The sequence below is a fragment of the Lipotes vexillifer genome, unplaced genomic scaffold (genome assembly GCF_000442215.2).
Source record: "Lipotes vexillifer unplaced genomic scaffold, Lipotes_vexillifer_v1.1 scaffold71, whole genome shotgun sequence".
NCBI classification, from domain to species: domain Eukaryota; kingdom Metazoa; phylum Chordata; class Mammalia; order Artiodactyla; family Lipotidae; genus Lipotes; species Lipotes vexillifer.
The window spans coordinates 7,187,980-7,207,418 of record NW_006793703.1 but is presented as its reverse complement, the minus strand read 5'-3'; the positions used below and the strand labels follow the sequence as shown (position 1 = coordinate 7,207,418).

The 19,439-nt window shown below is 42.9% G+C and overlaps 1 protein-coding gene across 1 annotated transcript in view; it reads right to left on the bottom strand.

The window, feature by feature from the left end:
- The window catches only part of AGK (acylglycerol kinase), an 88,526-nt gene extending 87,437 nt beyond the window's left edge, over window positions 1–1,089 (bottom strand). The window contains exon 1 of the mRNA XM_007466626.1: window positions 974–1,089. The gene's annotated coding sequence lies outside the window, so the exon portion shown is untranslated. The remainder of the gene's footprint in view (window positions 1–973) is intronic.
- Between the last annotated feature and the right edge of the window lie 18,350 nt (window positions 1,090–19,439).

Sequence of the window (19,439 nt, the reverse complement as noted above, 5' to 3'; positions counted from 1 at the left end):
AAGAGTGCTGGTCCAAGAGTCTTGAGGCCTAGATTCTAGTCCTACTTTTGTTACTTACTGGCAATGAGAGCCTGGGTAAATCATTTAACCTGTCTCTATGTTCTCATTAGTAAAATGAGGATACACCTGCTCTTATTAACTCATTTGGCTGCGAAGATCACATCTGATGGGGCTGGGAATGCACTTTCCTCCTTAGTAAGAGGATACACCTGCTCTGCCTAACTCATTTGGCTGTAAAGTTCACATCTGTGAGGGGTATGGATGCACCGTGTAAATTTTTCCGGATTTAAGTCATCATCAAATATGTAATATATTAGCTAGCAGTGTATATGCCTTCTAAGTACCCAACAGAACTCTTATTCCCCAATCTCAGTAAAAACTTAAATTTTTACTGAAAAAATAAAATTTGGCACATAATAGCCATTCGATAAATAACTGTTGCATGTCTCGTCCGAAATGCATGGGTTTCGTTTTTTTTTTTTCCCCAAGAACTCCCCAATTCTGATTGTATTCGACCCCCCTCACCATGAGGCGGGGCTTTTCTCCCGAGACTTGGGACCCCCACAATGGGCAGGTTCTGTCTGTGCATCTCTAGCAAACAGAACCTAGTAAAGCACCTGGAACGAACGAACCAATCAACCAATCCATCAAGCGATCAGAAACCATTCGCCCCATTTTGCAAATGAGTTAGCTGAATCGCTCCCCCCGGCCCCAAGAGAAGTGGGTAAGGGTCACGCAAGTTCAAGGCAGCTCTGGGACTAGACCCCAGGCCACCAGCCTCCCGCAGCGGCAACAGGAACCCCGCCGTCCGCAGGGAGCCCTACCCGCGCGGTTCCGTCCGGCCCTCGCTCCCACCCTCCGCCCGCACCCGGGTCGCGACGCCCACCCCACGCCCCGGGGCCCTCCCCGCCCGCCCGGGCGGGGGTCCCCGAGCCCCGCTCCCGGTTCCCCGCCCCGGCACTGCAGCACTCACCAAGGCGGGTCCAGCGCGCAAGCTGCCTTTCCTGTGTGCTCACTCAAGATTCCCCTGCTCTTTGAAGGGAAACCGCTGCCGCCGCCCTTGGGTTCCGCAGCGGGTTCCTGGCGCGCAAGGAGGTTGCGGTTTGCAGGGGCCGCCCGAGGCGCGCCGGGGGTGGGGGGCGGTGCCTTCAATTTTCGATCGCTCATTTATTCATCCATTCAGCCTTATCATCCATCCCTCCGTCGCTCAACAATATTTTATGGAAAGCCTACCGAGACAAACACTGTTTTAGGACCTGGCACTAAATCGGAGAATAACTAAATGAACAGGGCAATTTCAGGTAGTGCTATGTACCACGAAGAAAACGAAAACAGGTGATAGAAAAGGAGTGGGATGGGAGAACTATTTTAAGTTAGGCCGTCTAAGTTACGCCTCTCCGAGTAAGCGGCAATTAATCTGAGACCTGAAGGCGAGAAGCCGCAGGTCAAGCAAAGATCCAGAGGAAAAGAGAACCTGAAGGAGGGCAGGGCCAGTGCAAAATCTGTAAAGCCTGAGGCAGTCTACCAAGTCGAGGGCCAGTGCGAGTGAAGCAGAGACAACTAAGCAATAAGAGGTAGCGATGAAGCCGGAGAGGTGGGCAAGACGGGCCATGGTGGTGAGGAGTTCCGACATTATATGGAATGGGATGGGAAGATCTTGAGAGGATTCAGTCAGGGGAATGACCTGATCTGGTTTGCATTTTAAACACCTCTGGCCACAGTGAAGTGAATAGATTCTAGAGAGCCAGAGAGCTGCAGAGAAGCCAAGGCCCATGCTGACCACCAGAGGGCAGTTCTAATTCTCTGTCCGCCTCCCACCAGTTCCCCCGCCCGCACGTGTGCTGTGAGGACCATACCAGTCAGTCAAGGTTTCTTTCTTTTCTTCTCCCATCCATCATTGGATCGACCAACATTTGCTGAGTGCTGCGCATGCGCTAGGCACAGGGGATGCCCTCCTGTACGGCACCCACCCCCGCCCATTGTCCCTGCCCTCATAGAGCTTGCAGTCTAGCTTCCCCATTTTCTGCCTAAAGACACGCATCCTTACTATCGCCCCCCCGATGAATGTTTTAAGAGAAATGAGAACCACCGACGAGATTATGGTGCAGTAAAGCGTACTCGGCCAGGTTCTAATCCTCAGGACCCCACACTACCAGTAGGGTGAACTTCCTAGCCCTTCCACCTGTAAATTAGGAGACTGGATCACTGTAAAAAATCTCTTCTAGTTATAAGATGTTGTGATATTCTAGGTATTAGAGACAGTTATTTTCAACTGTCCTTTTCCAACCATCTAAAACATTTGCATTTGAAAACGAGTTGCTAAACTGCTTGCCTGCAGGCTAGAAAAATCTGGAACTTGATGCTGCATGGTCCAATGGGCAGACTAAGCTTTAGGGTTTCAGCAAAACAGTGGCTCCCCAAAGTGAGAAAAGTTTGGCTTAAATGAATTTTCCATAATTATCCAATCAGAAAATGAAGAAATATAGAAAGAAGCTTTTTCTTAAAATACATATCTATACTTTATATACAGATGTATATTTTGTATATGTATACTTTTAATATATGTATACCTTTTCTTGTTGTTTTAGGGCTGATTTTATTTTTGTTTTGGATTACACATTGACAGGGAGCTCTACACTCATTTCTGTCTTTAGGGTCAACAAAGAACAGAATCCAGTCTCGCGGGGACACCTGCATCACGTGTGGATGTGATCTGACCACACTGAATGTGCTCACGTGCGTGCTGACCTGTGAGCACCCCTGTGAGGACAGCTGTGCAAGCATGGCCATGTATCTGCGCACACAGTGTGGATAGTTCTATGGCAGTGAAAAGAGGCCTCCCTCTGTGGTCTGTGACTTATTGGCACAATTGGAAGAGAGCATAGCAGTGCCCAGGCTGCAGATGGGCATTTAGTGTGGTCTTTATACTGCACTTAGCCAGTGTGGGAAGGCAGCACTGTCCAGTAGGTAAATGTACTTGCACCTTTGGAACCAGGTGCCTGGACTGGAATTCCAGCTCTGCCACATACTAGCTGAGGGAGTTGAACAATACCTTTAATTTCTTTGTACCTAAGTTTCTATAATGATGATGATAATAACTGTATATACTTCATTGGATTGTCATGAGGAGTAAATGAGTCCATACACGTAAATCCTTTAGAAAAGTACATAGAACAGAGTTAACAATAAATACTTGTGGTGTTTTTGTTTTTGTTTTTTTCCTGTAGCCACTGCCTAAACCTCAAGCAACTACCAGCTAACCAGAAAATCCCTGGGATCCACCAGGTACCCTGGAAGGAAGAATATGTATTTGGCAAAACTGGGAGGAGCTGAGAGTTTCAAGCCCACCGGAAGCAGGCCATCCGTGCACATGGACGGAGTGCTAGTCGGCCAGGGCGAGAATTATGAGTACCGACCCCTCCCCAATCCACCCCCCCAGGGTCACTGAAGACAGGAGACAGGAACGTTAACTCACCGAGGGCTGATGCCAAAGAACCAGGGCTGGGGTGAGGTTTCAGATCCCCTGTTCAAAACGGAGGTCACAGCTTTGACTATCCCAAAGCTCCGGGGAGAGGGCGTGAGGGTCTCACCGGAAGGTAACAGCTGGATGGGGTTGAGCTGTGGAAAAAGGAAACTCTGGTTTTATTTGATCACAGACCACCTCACTCGGGACTAGTCGAGTCGTGTTCATGAGACCATTAGGGAATATTTGTTAGTTTTCTTTACTTTATTTCTTTAATATGAAGGCTTTAATTCATTGTGGCCAGTGTGGCAGTAATTGGGAATGTTGGTGTCAGGCTGTTGAGTTCCCAGCAGAGAAGTCTGGAAACATCTCCCAGGTTTTTATCTGGATTCTCAGACTAGAGAAAATAAGACATCTCCACAAAATAAAGCCTCAGAATTACATCTGCAAAGAGAGGAGTATAGCCATGGTGTGGGGCATGCCTCTGAGAGAGACCTTTGAGTTCCTTCCTTAAATTGCACGTTTGTATAAACAGGAACAATAGGTCATATGGCTCAGATAGGTCACCTGCCAATGGGAAAATACATGCATCAAAATGGGAGTGAGCCATAAATTCATCTCTGAGGAATTAACTGTACCCATCACACGACACACGTATTTCCTGACACTGTAAAGCATTATTGAAGCATCCCATTTATTATTGAAATGATATAATTTATACTATTAATATTTTTGCTGTAGAAACTGCCCTGTTTTGGCCACATTGGTTAAGCCAATGATTGCCCCTTTGTATCCTTTCTAGAAGCACACAGTTGTAAATAAATAAGTGAAGGATTATCCCTGTTTCAGATGTAGAAAACGGATGGACGGATGCTGGGGTGGGGGGGGGAGGGGGAGGTGGGATGAATTGGGAGATTGGGATTGACACATATACACTACTATGCATAAAAAAGATAACTAATGAGAACCTACTGTACAGCACAGGGAACTCTACTCAGTGCTCTGTGGTGACCTAAATGGGAAGGAAATCCAAAAAAGAGGGGATATATGTATATGTATAGCTGATTCACTTTGCTATACAGCAGAAACTAACACAACATTGTAAAGCAACTATACTCCCCCCACCAAAAAAAAAGGGGAAAAAAAAAAGATCATCCGTGTTTACAGAAGTTAACCCCACCCCCATCCTGTGGGGGGATAGAGTGGAAGCCACATCCTACACATGTAGTCTGTAAGGCCACAAATGACACTAAAACATGGAAACCTCTCAGAGGCTCTTTTCAGGCATCATGACCGGGGCTGAGCAGTGGACATGGAGATGCACCACCTGGATCCCCCTTCAAGGAAAGACCTGCTGTCCCAGCTGCCAGGACCACTGTGATAGACAGCCCCTGCAGGGGCAGCTTCCATGCAGCGAGCCATCTTAACCGGTGTCACACCCTTCTGGAAGTGACCCACATCTAATGACCTGACCCAGGAGAAAGTACAACAGCTTTGTCACTTTAGACCCAAATAAGACACCTCTGACCAGTTATCCTAGCCCCAGAGCTCCTCATGGGGTCAGCTGCGGCTGTCAGGCTGCATCATAGCTCGGCTTCTCCCTCTACTCCATCCTGCTTCCTTCTCTCCCTTTTTGCAGGTGTTGATTCTGAATGCTAAACACTGTATGCCAGACAGCGTAATAACCCCCCCAAAATGTCCTTGTCCATCCCCAGAACCTATGAATACTCTGTAGACGTGTTTAAGTTAAGGATCTTGAGATAGGAAGAGTATCCTGCATTATCCAGGTGGACCCAGTATAATCCCAAGGATCTTTATAAGAAGGAGACCAGAGATCAGAGAGAGAGAAGATGTCACTCTTCTGGCTTTGAAGGTGAAAGAAGGGGTCACAAGCCAAGGAATGTAGGCAGTCTCCAGAATCTGGAGAAAGTAAGAAAATAAGTTCTCCTTTAGAGCCAGAGAGCACACAGCCCTACAGACCCATTTTAGGTTTCTGACCTTCAGAACTGTAGGATAAGAAATGTGTGTGGTTTTAAGCTACTAAGTTTGTGGTAATTTGTTACAGCAGCAAATAGGAAATTAATACACACTGTCATAGAATATGCTTCCTGGAGAATCCAACCTAGATAGGTTGGTATTTCAATACTTTCAGTGAATCAAAGTTAAAACTAAATTATTTTTCTGTCTGCCATTTTGTTTGTTTAGGGCCATTTGTGCAATCCCTCACCCATCCCCAGAGCAAACCTGTAGTGCCCCCTTTCCTTCTCTCTGCTCATCCAAATCACATCCTTCCTGCAGCCTTTCCTGAGAGCTACACCCTTGTTGATCTACCCCTTTCTTGAACAAGGGTAATGTTTTTAGTCTGCATCATTCACTTCAGCCATTAATCATGTATTTTTATAGGACAAATGGGGGACATCAGAGATAATGAGGGAATCCCTGTATGCATTCCTCTAGGTAGATGTAGACGTTGGAGTTTTTGGAGACCTACACCAACTCTACTCTCTTCCAAACTCTATTTTACTAGGATGTACACGGATCCCAAAATAATCAGGCTCAATTGCTAGCCAGCCTTGAATGGTTTCCTGCAGCCCAGCAGAAATCTGACACTCTGGCTTAGGCAGCCCCAAGACCTTCTGTTAGTCAAGGACTGGAGCCTGGTGCTCTCTCAGAGTTAGGGAGAGTCCTGGAAATTTTCCTCTGCTGGTCCATGATGAGCATCTCTAGTTCCAGAGAAGACGACTCAGGTCTGATGCCACAGGCCTTAGATGCCTGCAGCAGCCCCTTGGGCAGCATCCCTGAGGTTCACTGGCACATTCATGTCTTAGATGAGGCCAAAGATCTATTCAGATGTGCACAGCCAGAGACAAGAGCATGGCTCATGCTCTCACTTTCCCATGTTCTTTGTTCAGTATTGCTGACAGTTAAGTGAGTTTCCTAAACAGCCGAAAATTAATTCCCAGTAGTCATTTGGAATTTTCCTTGGTCTCCAACTCTTGCCTGGGATCTTTGGAGAACATTCTGCACCGTCAAAGATAGGGATTTGTGTCTCTTTCACACAACACGTTGCCATACATGGTACTGGCTACATGTTGAAATAAGCTACACATTGAAACTGTGAACTCAGTCGCCTATGAAATGAAGTCATGTTTCCCTGAGGGCATTAGAAGAATGTGCTGACAGATAGCCAATAGCCCCCAGTATTGGAAGAGTCTTACTTACGTCTCAGTATCTGTAATATTTAAGAAACTAAAAATAGAGCTACCACATGATCCAGCAATCTCACTCCTGGGCATATATCCAGAGAAAAACATGGTTTGAAAGGATACGTGCACCCCAATGTTCATTACAGCACTGTTTACAATAGCCAAGACATGGAAGCAACCTAAATGTCCATCGATGGGTGAATGGATAAAGAAGATATGGTACATACAATATATACAATGGAATATTACTCAGCCATAAAAAAGAATGAAATAATGCCATTTGCAGCAACATGGATGGACCTGGAGATCATACTAAGTGAAGTAAGTCAGACAGAGAAAGACAAATATCACGATATCGCTTATATGTGGAATCCAAAAAAATGATACAAATGAACTTATTTACAAAACAAACAGACTCACAGACTTAGAGAATGAACATATGGTTACGGGGGTGGGGGGGAAGGATGCAGGGGGAGGGATAGTTAGGGAGTTTGGGATTGGCATGCACACACTGCTATATTTAAAGCAGATAACCAACAAGGACCTACTGTATAGCAGAGGAAACTCTGCTCAATACTCTGTAATAACCTAAATGGGAAAAGAATTTGAAAAAGAACAGGTACAAGTATATGTATAACTGAATCACTTTGCTGTACACCTGAAACTAACAACACTGTTAATCAACTATACCCCAATATAAAATTTTTTTTTAATCTGTAGTATTCTCCTAACATGATGACAGACCATCCGGAAACCCAGTAGCTTCCCATTAGTCCAGAACCAATCCTGAGGTGACTTTCTCTTGGCTCAAAATCTGTTATTAAGAATGTTGAAGGGGGGCTTCCCTGGTGGCACAGTGGTTAAGAATCCGCCTGCCAATGCAGGGGACACGGGTTCAAGCCCTGATCTGGGAAGATCACACATGCCGCGGAGCAGCAAAGCCCGTGCACCACAACTACTGAGCCTGCGCTCTACAGCCCGCGAGCCACAACTACTGAAGCCCGCGCACCTAGAGCCCGTGCTCCGCAACAAGAGAAGCCACTGCAATGAGAAGCCTGTACACCGCAAGAAGAGTAGCCCCTGCTCGCTGCAACTAGAAAAAGCCTGAGCGCAGCAACGAAGACCCAACACAGCCAAAAATTAATTAATTTTAAAAAACAAAAAGCATTTTGAATGGAAACAGCCTCTGTTTAGAAGTAAGGTAAGAGGAAACAGGAAGACAGGAGTGCCATGATCACTCACGGATCACTGGGGATTTAAGAAGTATTTAAGTCGCCAGATTGTTCCCTAATGTGGAAGAGTGAGAGAATGTGAGACTAAACCAAGGGAGAGAGACTCAAGGTTTAAGGCAGCCCCACATTTTACTTTTATGCTCACTGACAAGATATACATATACAGATATACATGCATATGCATATATCTAATACTCTCATACTTGCAACCTCCTTCCCAGTTATATACATCAACCTAGAACAGCAAAGGTGGCTGTTGATTACCCTAGAGAGGGTGCTGTGTGGCTCTCACTTCTCACTTACTTCCTGCTTTTGCCACTTCCCTGAAGCTCCAGAACTTGGTCAGCTTAGCTAAGCCTGATGGTAGTACCTACTGCAGAGGTGGTATATGGAGTGACTTGAGGCAGTGGCCATGGTAAACCTACAGCAATAGAACCTTCATAGTGTCCTAGAGTCGGAAACTTACAGATGCAGAACAAAAAGCCAGAAAGAAAGGAAGACCAATAGAATAAATAAACCCAAGATAAGTGTAGCCTCTTTCACCACTGATTCTTGGCTCTACTTGTAATTATGTTGTACTAAGTGTAGTATACACTTTCTTTCTTTATCCATCATCCATTTCCCCCATTCTTCTTTCCTAAAAGGAGCCAAATTTTGCTCAGGTATACACTTCACAACTTCACAGTCCCTGCCTGCCTGTGACAACTTTGCAGGTGACTAGATAACCCCATCCCTGTTGTTAGGAGTTAGTTTACACCAGTTTAAGGTCCTCATAGTAATTCCTCTTCCACTGCCAGTGCTTGGGTTAGGATTTGATCTTGTAACTCACTTTAGACCAGAGAGTCTTAGGGGGAGTCTGCTGAGAGATCTCAGGAAACATTTCATTCTCCTTAAAAGGGGACATTCAAGAAAGATATGGTGATGACCCTTAAACATATTATGCTAGGTGAAATAAGCCAGTCACAAAAGACCACATATTGTATGATTCCACTTATATGAAACATTCAGAATTGCCAAATACATAGAGAGTTTACATTAGAGTTTGCCTGAGGCTGGGGTTGGGGATGGTTGGGGGAAAAATAGGAAATGACTGCTAATGGGTATGAGATTTCTTTTTGGGGGGGTGAAACGTTCTAAAATTGGTTGTGGTGAGAGTTGCACAATTCTATGAATATACTAAAATCTACTGAACTATAAACTTTAGATGAAAGAGTTGTAAGGTATGTGAATTACACCTCAATAATGCTGTTGAAAAAAATGAAAGGGATGTTCCCACTTCTTCCCATAGATAGGGTCATATGTGTACATAATACCTGAAACTGCTACAACTATTGTTCAGCCATGAAGGGAGCCAGCCCTTGGGCGAAGCCAGCTCACAGAGGATGAGCAGGAAGAGATGGAAAGAACTTGGGTCCTCGGTGACATCGTTGAGGCAAATGGTTGGACTATGCCTGGAGTTCGCTCAAACTTGGACATCCCATAATGTGAAATAATAAATTCCATTATTGTCTAAGCCAGTTAGAGCCAGGGTTTTCTGCTCCTTGAAGCCAAGAGCACTGACTTGATAAAGCACAAGCCATAGGCTCTTGGTGGGTAGGAGACACAGTGAGGACAATGTTTTTAAAAAGATGATGTTGAAATTTTAAGGGAAAAGCAGATGAAAACAGAAGGCAGAAAGGAGCTAGTTGACATCAATTGGTATGTTTAACCTTATATTGTTCCTAAAATCATTCTCCAACCATTCCCCTGGACCCTGGACCCGGGCCATGCTCATTTGCTATAGATTCATTAACATTAAAATAGAGTTAAGTGTTCAGAAAAATTGGTATAACATTCATATCACAGCAAATAGCCTTACACGAGGCATCTCTGATGGAATCTGCTTCTTATGGGAATAGATGTTCCTCCACCGGAACTTTTACCATCGAAAATTATGTACAAATTCCTTTAACATTCATTTTGGTTTGTTTACATATTTTAGGCACACAGGTTCTTCTTTAGACTACTTTGTTTCCACTAAGAAAAGTATGAAGTGGAGATCTTGTGGTATTTAGGCTTAAAATCTCTTCCTTGTTGTGACCTTTAATATCCACTGTTAGTAGTAACTGACAGATTGGAAACATGTAAATGAGGCCTTTCAAGAAACCAGCAGGTTGCTAGGAGAGAGAATATCTTCCACATTTAACATGGGATTTTATAAGAACCCTCTGCAAAGCCCATTCTCACCCATGATCGATATGGGCCCTGCCTTTTCCCGAGAGTGACCTCTTTTGTTAATGTGACTCCTTGTCTTTTGCCACCTCCTCCTCCTGACGACATCTGGGCCCTAGCTGGCACTTTCCAGGTGGCTGTTTAACATAGGCATGAAAAGGGACAAAGATAGGGTTCACATTGATTGTATCAAGCAAGTTCTCCAATATTGTTTTGCAAAACCCAGTCTCCCAGAGTAACCCAGTTTCTAAGTATTCTGAAACAAGAAGGAGGAAATTCTATCCATAATGAATTTTAAGGAGGTGTTCTTTTAAAGATTCTATTTTTTAGAGCAGTTTTAGGTTTATCACAAAACTGGGAGGAAGGTACAGAGATTTCCCATATATCCCCCTGCCCCTACACTTGCCTAGCCTACCCCCATTATCCCATCACTCACCAGAATGGTGCCTTTTTTTTTTTTTTTTAAATCTAAAGATGAGCCTACATGGACACATCATAATCACCCAAAGTCCATAGTTTACCTTAGGGTTTACTCTTGGTCTTAAATGTTCTATGGATTTAGACAAAAGTATAATGACATATATCCATCATTATAATATTATACAGAGTAATTTCAATGCCCTAAAAAAACCACTGTGCTCACTGTGCTTTCTATTTCTCTGTCTCACAATCCCTACCCCAGCAAGCACTGATCTTTTTACTGTCTCCATAGTTTTGCTTTTAGAGATTGTCACGTAATTAGAATCGTATAGTATGCAGCCTTTTCAGATTGGCTTCTTTCACTTTGTAATACGCATTTAAGTTTCCTCCACATCTTCATTGCTTGATAGCTCATTTCTTTTTAGCCCTGAATAATATTCCATTGTCTGGATGGACCACAGTTTATCTGCCCATTCACCGACTAAAGGTCATTTGGTTGCTTCCAAGCTGTGGCAGTTATGAATAAAGCTGCTATACACATCCATGTGTACGTTTCTTTTTTGTTTGTTTGTTTGTTTGTTTTTTGCGGTACGCGGGCCTCTCACTGTTGTGGCCTCTCCCGTTGCGGAGCACAGGCTCCGGACGCGCAGGCTCAGCGGCCATGGCTCACGGGCCCAGCCGCTCCGCGGCATGTGGGATCTTCCCGGACCGGGGCAGGAACCCATGTCCCCCACATCGGCAGGCGGACTCTCAACCACTGCGCCACCAGGGAAGCCCCATGTGTACGTTTCTGTGTGGACATAAGTTTTCAACTCCTTTGGGTAAATACCAAGAAGTGTGATTGCTGGATCATATGATAAGAGTATGTTAGTTGTGTTAGAAACCACCAAACTGTCGTCCAAAGTGCACGTACCATTCTGCCTTCCCATCAGCAATGAATGAGAGTTCCTGTTGTTCCACGTCTTCAATAGCATTTCATGTTGTCAGTGTTCCAGAGTTTGGCCATTCTAACAGGCTTGTAGTGGTATCACCTTGTTGTTTGAATTTGCATTTCCCTGATAATATTATGTGGAGTAGATTTTCATATGTTTTTTTATTTGCCAACTGTATATCACTTTTGGTGAAGTGTCAAAGTTTTTGGTCCATTTTAAAATCAGGTTGTTTGTTTCCTTATTGTTGAGTTTTAAGAGTTCTTTACATATTTTGGAGAGCAGTCCATTACCAGATGTGTCTTTTGCAAGTATTTTCTCCCAGTTTATGGCTTGTCTGACTTTCTTGATATTATCTTTTGCAAAGCAAAAGTTTTTAATTTTAATGAAGCTCTGTTTATCATTTTTTTCTTTCATGGGTCATGTCTGGTGTGGTGTCTAAGAAGGCATCACCATACCCAAGGTCATCTAGGTTTCCTCCTTATGCTATCTTCCAGAAATTTTATAGAGTTTTATTTTACATTTAGGTCTATGATCCATTTTGAGTTAATTTTTGTGATGAGTGTAAGGTGTCTAAATTAATTTTTTTTTTGTAAGTGGATTTCCAGTTTTTCTAGCACTATTTGTTGAAGAGACTATCTTTGTTTCATTGTACTGTCTTTGTTCCTTTGTCAAAGATCAGTTCACTCTAATTATGAGGGTCTATTTCTGGGCCCTCTATTTTGTTCCATTGATCTACTTGTCTGTTCTTTTGCCAATACCATACTGTCTTGAGAAGTGATGCTCATGGTCCTTTACCTAACTTGGGTTCCTTGGTGTGAAGCAATGCTGTGCAAGATACCGTGATCATTCATAAGGCCCCTGGTGAGTCCCCAGTTGGTGTCTCTGGCAAGGCATGACAGGCAGGGAAAAACCAAATCTGCGAATCCACAGGGTCTTGCTATACGTCCATTCCACATCCTGATCTGCCCCCAGACGCCAGGAACATGGTTACATCTGTTAGATCTTAAGGGCTGAAGGACAAAATCAATTGTAGCCGTCAGCAGAGGAAACTTCTGCTCCAAGCCCACTCAGACCTGACAGCTTTTTGCCCATCTGTGAAATGGGTCACTGTAGCACACGTGCATCTCACAGTTGTTGCCTCAGAAATGGGTGCCTTCTTTTGGTGGAGGATGCAGTGCATGGTGCGCTTCCTTCGCTGTGGTAGCGTTAAGGTAGTGGACCAGTCAAGCAGTAAAAGTCTCTTGCCTTCAGTGGCCGCGTGGTTGCAGGTGACCACAGATCATAATATTTATTTATTTATTTATTTATTTATTTATTTATTTATTTATTTATTTATTTATTTATTTATTTTTGGCTGCATTGGGTCTTCGTTGCTGCGCGCAGGCTTTCTCTAGTTGCGGCGAGCAGGGGCTACTCTTTTTTGTGGTCCGCAGGCTTCTTATTGCTGTGGCTTCTCTCGTTGCGGAACACGGGCTCTAGGCATGCAGGCTTCAGTAGTTGTGGCACACACACTCAGTAGTTGTGGCTCACGGGCTGTAGAGCACAGGCTCAGTAGTTGTGGCACCCGGGCTTAGTTGCTCCGTAGCATGTGGGATCTTCCCAGACCAGGGCTCGAACCCATGTCCCCTGTATTGGCAGGCGGATTCTTAACCACTGAGCCACCAGGGATGCCCACATATTTTTTTAAATTCTTTTAAATTAATACATAATATTTCAACATTTGGATACATCGTTGTTTATCCCTTCATTGTTGAAAGATTGGGCTTTAAGATTTTAACTAAAAAAAAAAAAAAAAATTAAAGATCTTTGAAGTCGTTTAGGATTATATCCTTAGGGTTAATTTTAAAAACTGGAATCAGGGAAAATAAATATCTAAGGTTTCGGATGCATATTTTCCCAAAACTGTTTTATTAAAAGCTTAACCAGGGCTTCCCTGGTGGCGCAGTGGTTGGGAGTCTGCCTGCCGATGCAGGGGACGCGGGTTCGTGCCCCGGTCTGGGAAGATCCCACATGCCGCGGAGCGGCTGGGCCTGTGAGCCATGGCCGCTGAGCCTGCGCGTCCGGAGCAAAAAAAAAAAAAAGCTTACAACCAATTTAATATTCTCATCATCTGTATAGGATAGCCTTCTCACCAGCAGTAAGTAACTTTCTTTCCCCCCACCAATTTCTACTTATTTAATTGCTGGGAAGATGGTATTTCATTTTTCCAACTTACATTTGATTATTAGTAAAAATGCTTTTTCATCTATTTAGCCATTTTCTCTTCCATAAAATATTTGCTTGTTTTTTTACTTGTATTTTTATCATATTTTCTCAACTTGCTTTTTATGTTTATTTTTGCCTCTAAAATTCTATAACCTTATCTAAATGATGAAAGTATTAAATCATTTTAGAAGGATATTATAGTAATTGGATTCTGTTGATATTTTAGTGGTTTTCTCATCAATTTGACACATGCTCTTTGTAGATTAAGAGTCGTAATCCTTTGATTTATTTGTTCCTAATACCTTCATGGTTTATTTGCCTTTGTACTTGGTTTATGATATGTTTTACACTAAAACAAACAACAACAAAAAACCTCTTCTATGATATGCAGTTGAATTTTAGTCATACTACTGGAGAACCTTCTATCAAATCAGAAATTCACCTGTATTTATTTCCTAGGAATTTTCTGTGGTTTCATTTTTTATATTAATGTTTTAAAATTCACCCATAATTATTTTTCCATATCAAAATATACCAAAATCTTTCCAATGTCAAGGTCTTCACCAAGGCTGGTCCATTCACTCATCACGTATCCCACTCCCATTCATCTTCCTCCTCTCAGCTCAGTGGTCACTTCACCCCAGAGACCTTCCCTGGGTCGTTCATCTAAATTAGGTTCCTCCTGTTACACTCCCTCAGAGCTCCCTTAGCCTTCGTGGAATTCATTAATAATCTGAATGTTTCGCAGTTGTATCTGTAATATAATACAAGTTTGTAATTGTATTAGTGCCTGACCCCTCCCCCAACTATGATGTTCTAAATTCCATAAGGACAGTGACAATGTTATTCTTTTTCCTATAGGATACTCTCATCCTTATATAGATAGTGCCTGTCATAAAACAAACACTATTTTAGGGTTGAATGAACCCTGATCTTCCTCAACTTTCTGCCCTCCCACGCACAAAATTACTCACATAACATGACTCAAAGGTGAAAATGCACACCATCCTCCTCGACTGCAGGCTGTGGGACACAGTGTTCCCTCCTCCCCTTCAAGGCTCATGCGTCCACCTGCACTTTGACAGGCACCCCCTTCTCCCTCTCTTTGAGAAAACTGCCTTATCAGTCAAACCCTCCCTCCAGTGTTTTCTCCCTCCATCTCCACTGTCTTTCCCTCTTTAGCATATAAACCTACTCAAAATGTGTCCACCTCAACACAGAGATATACCCAAACCTACTCCTTCCTGATCTTGCATTCCCCACTACAATTTTTAAAATCAATTTTATTGACATGTAATTTACATACAATAAAATGCACCCAGATCGGTGACTTTTGATAAACATATACATTCCTGTCATGGCCACAATGAAGACATACATAGATCAATTTGAGGAGACAACTTTTTTACAATATTGAGTCTTCCAATCCGTGAATGTGGCATTTCTCTCCATTTATTTAGGTGTTCTTTATCTCAGTAATGTTTCTTAAGTTTTAATTGTACATGTCTTGGACACATTTTGTTAAATATATCCCTATGTTTTTCAGGTTTTTAGTACTCTTGTAAATGGTACTATTTAAATTTCAATATAGAACTATTTGTTTCTAGAATATAGAACATACAGAAATACACTTTTTAAATATTCAGCTTGGATCCGTCAACTCTTTTCTCCAAATCTCTCCAAGGCTAATTGAAATTTTTCACTTACAGAATTATTTATTCCAATTACCAATGCTTCTGAAGCACTAAGAACTGATTATATAATGAATATTAATTTGATCAGATTGTTTTGCTAACATCAAACTGATAGGCACTGAGGAAACCAAAGTAGGTGTGAGTGGTAACTTTGAAACCTGCTGTATGCTGAGACGGAGAGGTTAAAAGCGGCCGCTAGACTATGAGTTATTTATGTCTCAATGAAGCTGGAAACTAAATAAGTAAATAAAAGGTTAAAAAAAGAGAGAGAGAGAGAGAGAGAGAGAGATGAAAAAGACGCGGAGCTAGAGTGAGTAGCAATCCAAGAAAAAGATGAAAGATGTCGATGAAAGGAAGGGAGAAGATGCCATACCGTAGGTACATTTTACATTTGCATGGAGACCCCCAGAGACAATCACTGTAACATTGAAATCCTGCTCTCCCATATTAATTCTTTCTTGAACAAGGAAGGTTACAAGTAAGAATTTTGAAGCAAACTTATGCTCTGAGCTGTTTTTCCATTTTTGTTTTATGCCCAAGGTCTATTTGCAAAGATTGAATCCTCATTCAGTTCAAAATCATCTCTCAAGTCCAGGTCTCTTCAATCAGACTGTCCAGCATATTACCTTCCAGACCAGCGTTTCTCATGGTGTGTTTTATAGCGTGTTATGTCAGAGGAAAGCTAACAGTTATACACACATACCAAACAACAACAACAACAACAACAAAACAATGATTCCATGAGCCTGGGAATCACTAGGCTAAACATGTGTATTTACATTAGATTCAATAGAACCCTTGATATACAAATGAGCATACAAATTTCCAAAAGGGTGATATAGTATATAGTGTTTTATGTATTATTAAGTTGGGAATAAAAAAGACTTCTTGACTTCAAGTATGGTGCAGTCAGGTCATGTGGCAGAAATACTCCTAGACTTTGAGATGGGAAACTCAGCTCCTTTGTTTACTTATGTCATTGGGGGTGGTTACTTTAAATCTATGAATGACATGCTCTTAAAGAAAATGCAGATTTAGAAAATCCACTGTGATCTGCATTAATTAGGTTAAAAATATTACATACAGAGATGGACCTAAATTTTATAATAGACAAAGGAGAGAGGAGTTGACATTATAGTTAAGATATTTAATGTATATAACAAATGTAATAAACTGCCATCTGCATTATAAAAATTCTCAGGAACTGTAGTTCTTGCATTAGGGACAGAGTGATCCAAGCCTTTAGGAATACAGTTTGTTGCAATAGGATAGAACAAAGCTGACTTGCCCATTGGTAGGAGAATATCAATGCAACTGTGGCAAAACCAGGCGAATATCAAAAGAAAGGGGACACTAAGAAGCAGCACAGCAAAAGGAAAAGAACATTCCACCCAATCCGGGTCCTTGCTTCCTTTGCTGGCCACTTGACCTTGGGCATTTAATGGAGCCTTACCTGCTCTAATTGAGAAATGGAAATAACACTTACTCTGCCTGGGGGTAGGGGCTGGGTCGCGTTCTCTCTTCTACTTCTCAGTTCTGCACTTCTTTGCACAGCTTTAACTTTTGATCGTGGCCTCATTGACCAAAATTGCTCAATATCCCAAGCTGCAGAGAGATAAGCACAAATACAAAACACTGCTCCTAACTGTATGCGTGTAATTGCTGAGATTAAGTTCTGTGACTTAAAATTCTCTGACGTTAATTCTAAAGCTCTCCATTTATTCATTATTTCCACATAGTCTCTTATCCTGAACCTTAAGAGGAAGGCTTTAATCCTTCCAGCTTTAAGCCAGGGCCTGAAGCCCTCCCTGGTCGGTTGCTTTGGTAGCACAGCCAGCCTGAAGGGCACACCACTAGGTGGCGCTGAAGATCTGGCTGGAGAAGGAGAATTGGGGCTAAACAGGTCCACAAGCGACCAATTTTCCTCTGGGTCTACTGGCTGGCCCCAGGTTGCTATTTTCTTTATTGTCAGAGACCTTGGGGGTGTCCTGGCTTGAATCTGATACAAACAGTCCCTCTGCAGTGCTTAGCAGTCTGTAAAGGGGATCTTGGTCTCGGCAGTAGTATCTCCCGGGCCTTATCACAAGATCATTAATGACTGGATCCTCCTGCCTCCTCCTGGCATCTTCCCTGAGTCCCCAAGTCTGGGGGCCTATCCTGTGTTTCCTCACCCATTCATTCAAACATTTATTACATGCTCTTACGTGTCAGGTTTGAGATACAAGACTTGAGCATTTTTTTTCTTAGTCGGCCATCAGCACCAGGCCCAGGTACTGTGCACCCAGGCCCTGCGCTTAGGGGACCAAGTTGCTGGCAGTTGAGCTGTGTTTCCAGGAGGGAGGGAAAAGAAGAGCAATAACCAGGTTCTTATATGTACAACCAGCCCATAATCCCTGCCCCCTCTGAGACACACCGCCTGCACCAATGCTGCGAGAGGGAAAATGCAACCTCTCTGCCCACACACCTCCACATCAAGCTGCCCTTTGCACCTTCCTTTTCTCTTTCATGGAGCTCTTGATATTTAATTAACTCTAATACAATGCAGTCTTTGTTCTTTCTTTTTAAATAAAATGTCTGCTGGGAATACGTTGGAATATTTTTCAACAATGAAAAAGAGCTCTCAAGGAAAAGACCTGGAGCAACTTGAAAGACACATTACTAAGTGACAGAAGCCAATGTGAAAGGCCACACACTGTATGAGTCCAACTCTATGACATCTGGAAAGGCAAAGCTACGGAGACAGTGAAAAGATCGCCGGTTGCCAGGGTTCTGGGGAGACAGGAGATGAACAGGGGGAGCACAGGGGATCGTAGGGCAGTGAAACCATTCTGTACAACACTGGATATATGTCATTAAACATCTGTCAAAGCCCGTGGAATGTGCAACACAAAGAATGAACCCTAATATAAACTATGGATTTAGTTCATAATAATGTACCAGTATTGGCTCATCGATTGTAACAAATGGATGCAAGAATTTAATAATAGTGGAAACTGCAGGTGGAGTGGGAGGCCTATGGGAACTCTGTACTTCCTGCTCAATTTTTCTGTACACCTAAAACTGCTCAAAAAATAAAATCTATTATTTTTTTTAAAACATCTGCTGGGAAAGGCCTCGTATTTATATAGTGCTTTACAGTTTCCGAATCAATCCATTTGATTCTCAGAAGAGCACCATAAGATGAAAAGGACTGGCATTGCCCTGAGTTTACAGATTTGGGCGTCAAGGTCAAAGAAACTGAGTGACTTTTCAAATTCATGTAGCTAAAATACTGCAGAACAAGGACTGGACCTCAGGTCTTCTTATCCCACATCCGGAGCTCGTTTCTCTATTCTAGACTCTTGCAAACAGGGAAGTCGGTAATTGTCCTCTATGCTCTCTAGTGATTATTCTTTTTTCTCCCAATGTTCTGGGTGAACCCAATTTGATAGAGATATACACCATAAATTATAACTCAAGACTTCACTCTATGGCTATTTGACACAATTTAATGCAAAAGTTTCATGAGCAAAACAGCATCTTTAACGTACTTTTTTCACCCAACTCTACCACCAATTCTTTCCTCCAGAGTCTTGGAAACTGCTTTTCCTCTCCACTTTTAGGATAATTCATTAGAGCCAGAATGAAAGCAGAGAGACCAGCTAGAAGAGGCTGGGGACACTTTTATAGAATACAGCACTGAGGACGTGGGATTGTTCTCCGTAAGAACCCACAGCAGATGGTGACGGGATCTGAGCCTTCTAGGAGGATTGGTCCAGAGCAAACCAGCATCTGTGGTCAGATGGCTCAGAACAAGTCCTCAACAGCGACACCTTGTGGTCACGAGACTCAACTGCAGTAGAAATCCGATGAAATAACTTTTGTCTCCTCTTGGGTATGGAGACCATACCATACAGAGTCATATCCTCTTGACACTGTATAAACCTCCAGAATCCCTGGAAGGGGAGTGAAAATTCCTAAGAGAGTCACCTGCTTTCAGCTAAGTCGTCCTTTAGACACTTGAGCAATGAATTAGAGAAAAGAGGTGTGACCATCTTGCACCCCGAGGTTGTGGAGCGGTTCCCAACAACTGCACT